This window comes from Odontomachus brunneus, unplaced genomic scaffold (assembly GCF_010583005.1).
Source record: "Odontomachus brunneus isolate Ranch 3 - 2012 unplaced genomic scaffold, Obru_v1 Obru_scaffold_029, whole genome shotgun sequence".
Classification (NCBI taxonomy): Eukaryota; Metazoa; Arthropoda; class Insecta; order Hymenoptera; family Formicidae; genus Odontomachus; species Odontomachus brunneus.
The window spans coordinates 27769-31466 of NW_022639479.1; the positions used below are offsets into that span (position 1 = coordinate 27769).

The following is a 3698-nucleotide window of genomic DNA, read 5'->3' on the forward strand; positions in this document are numbered from 1 at the left end:
GAGATGGGAGCATCGCTGGGAGAAGTGTGTAGATTTACAAGGAGACTATGTTGAAAAATAAAAAACAATTTTCAGAAAAAATGACTTGTATCTTTGTTAGGTCGGAAACTTTTCAGACCACCCTCGTATAAACCAAAAAATAATATACTTAAGCAACATCTAATGTAATTGACTGTCGAAGACTGTCTTTAACGGTGCAACTAGGTAGTGAGAGCGAAGCAGTTTTCAGGCGAAATAAATAATGGTTCTTGGTTTTTGTAATGAATTATTAACATGTAACTTATAATTCACTAATTAATCGGCATAAACTTGCATTTATCAAGTAGTAATTTAGGCTATTTAATTGACGGTAAAAATTACTCATCGTTTTTCGATATATTTCTGATTTTACACTTGCCTTTTAATCGACGCGCGAGTTCCTTCGTAAATAAGACGTTCGCTAATTTGCTTTGACTGTAAGATTTTACCGGTCCGTAAGAATTCTCCAGGCAGATGTCATCGAAATAGATGTCACCATCTGCAATTTTTCAATACGCTTTGAATATTATAAGTAAAATAGTTAGCGAAATTTGCAAAATCTAAAATTCTCTCTTAGGTAGTATCAATATCGCTTTTTACACACAATGATGCAATATTGATGAAACATTGACTATTCTGCAGCCGAGCTCGATCGTATTTTTGGCAGCAGCAAGAGTGTCAATAAAAAATGAGCGAGATAATTTGTTTGTAACGTCGTCTCAAATCCATCTTTCGTTTTCTCGTAGGGATAAGCACCCACTCCAGCATTGTTGACGAGTATATGAATGGCAGACTCCTTCGCTATTAAGTCTTTTGCACAGGCTCTCACGTTTCTCAAGTCGCAAAGATCCAAGTGGTAAACCGCGAGCTCACCCACCAAATTTCGATAAACATCCATCGTCATACTGAAAAATTGTCGCGGTCTTAATATTGTTTCTGCATCAATTGATAAACACTTAATCGAAATAAAAATATAATTCGTGCAAGAAGAAAAGACTGGAAAGACAAGGTAATAGATAAACTTTTACGGTTCTATATATGCCAATGTGATTTGGTAAATTTACTTTTTGGGTGGATTATTTTTTATATCCTCCATTGCCTTGTATGCCTTTTCCAGGTTTCTACAGGCTAAAATTACTCTAGCACCTAAATAGAAATTTTAGTTAGATATATTTTATATTTTATATTCAATTTGCATACATATACACGCGAGTGTGACTTCATCTAATATCCCTTTATTAACTCATTAAAGTCCAAAAGTGTTGACTTTTGCAATGTATTTCTTATGTTCAAATGATTTTTCATGCTCCAATCCTACTTGCAATTGTTTCTTTGCTAACCTTACTGACCTAGCCATCGACTTTAATGAGAGTTCAAAAATAACATTAAATTTCTAAGATAAAACAACCAGGTCTAGAGATTAATGAAGAAAACAATCTGCGAGGAGGAAGAGCAGAGACGTGAGATTTAATTCTACGTATGAATTGCTCACAAAGCCATTTACTTTGGATGAAAAACCGCAAAATCAGTCGACAACTTTAATCATCGTTCTTTTCACACGTTAAGTATAGTATTACCTCTTGTATAAAAATCTCGGACCGCCTCCTTGCCGATGCCAGTATTTGCTCCGGTTACAATTACAGTTTTACCTTCAAGACTCACTTTGCTGGTACACATCGCATTATATAGAAACATTTCGAATTGAAGAACTTATCCAAATTTCAACTCGTATAGCTTCTACGAATTCACTTTACTGAATAAGCTATCTAATGATTAGTTCGCGTATATATAAGTTGTTTCTTTGCGAACAAAATATTTAGTAGAACGCAATAATGCACTAGAAGAATACTTAAACCACTTCAACTTTGAGATCATTTCTAAGTCAATGTTTTTACTGAGTTGACCTTGTCTTCCGACAAACAAATCACTAATAAAATCTCAGGAATGTGAATCTTATAATTCTTGTGGAGCAGCTCAAATATTGTGGAGCATTTCAAACATTGAAGGAACCTGATCAAAACTAATTTTTTGTGCATTTAGATTGATTATTATATAATCAATGTATCAGATTTGAGACTTAGGAAATTAGATTTAAAACTTGAAGTTTTAGATTTAAGACTTAAAAAAGCGTGTTGTCCATAGTATCTCATGGATGAACTCTATTGTTATGTAGTAATTATAATTTTATAAATCTAAATTGTTTTTTTGCATAACATTAGTTCACATCAGTCTTATAACTTAGTATGCTTAAATTTCCACAAGTAAAGTAAGTTCGCTTGAATGAGTATGAATATATCAACGAAAATAGATCTGAATATATATATATATATATATATATATATATATTTATTTTAATAAAGTGACTAAAAATAAATGCGCTCGTCTAATAATAACTTAATAAATAGAGTATTGTCTAGATTCTTTCAGTGTTGAGTCCCCAACAAGAATGATAAGATTTACACTCCTGAAATTGAACACCGCGCATGTTAATTACATCTCTTGCCAAGATTAGAATATTTTTAGATTAACCCCTTGACCTACACGCTATCTCCCGATTGCTCGGGCCACAGTCTCGGCCAGGTTCGTCTTGTTTACGTTTGGTCCGAACGAAGTACCACAAGTCAGACTCGTGCTTATTGTTTATGGACCAAATTCCTTACCACGAGTCTCACTTGTAGGCCAAAGGGTTAAAGTATTGTCTTATATCTTTTATTTCCTATCTTCTATTTAATAAACAAAGTTATAAATTGAAACTTAAATTAATAGGTTTAAAAAGACACATGTCATTAAATATAAATAAGAATGCTCTCTATAAATTCTGCTAAGAGAGCATAATTATTATAACTATAGGAGACAAGAATCGATTGCACAAGCCAAGCCAGAAGTGGATGTGTCAAATCTGTTGATAATCTCCTGCCATCTCGCGGCGTGATGCTAGACCTTGAAGCATATATGAGGAGACATATATGGATGAGGAAGTCAATACGAGGAAATGTAATGTTCTGAAGTGCGCATTCCGCTTGCAATATTCGATATTACCGGAAGATCGTTGACACTCAAATAATTCGCAAGCCGCGAACTCCCGGTGCCGCGAGGCCTCGCTTTATTTCGCACGCTAATTGAAAACGTTCGTACTTCAAAGCGTTCTTCCGCGTGTGAATGCCGGTGCAACATTAATTTGTCGACGACGCGTGCAGAGCAGTTTTCCGTCGGGCGGATCGCGCCGATGCTCCTAATGCGAGGGAAAACACGCGCTTGACAGGACACACCGAGGTCCGCGCCATCAGCTGCAAATTGCTTCTGAATCGCAGATCACAATAGCGCCCTTCTAACTTTAACGAGGATTATCACGACATTCGCTCGCCTTTCGGCCTATTGTCATATTCGTTCTTCCTCTTTCACTCTATCTCTCGCTTCGTCTCTCTTTCTCTCCCCCCTCTCTCTCTCTCTCTCTCACACACACACACCCACACACACACATAGCTTCTGCCGCTTCCCGCTGCCACGTTGATTCTTTTCTTTTTTTTTTCCAAATGCATCAGTTTGAATTTCTGTTCTGCATTAATACACAACGCGCCCTTCTCCCCCCCCCCCCCCCCCCCCCCCCCCCCCCCCCCCCCCCCCCCCCCCCCCCCCCCCCCCCCCCCCCCCCCCCCCCCCCCCCCCCCCCCCCCCCCCCC

The 3698-nt window shown here is 37.7% G+C and overlaps 1 pseudogene; it reads right to left on the minus strand.

Moving 5' to 3' along the window:
* The window catches only part of LOC116843079, a 2796-nt pseudogene extending 909 nt beyond the window's left edge, over positions 1-1887 (minus strand).
* Between the last annotated feature and the right edge of the window lie 1811 nt (positions 1888-3698).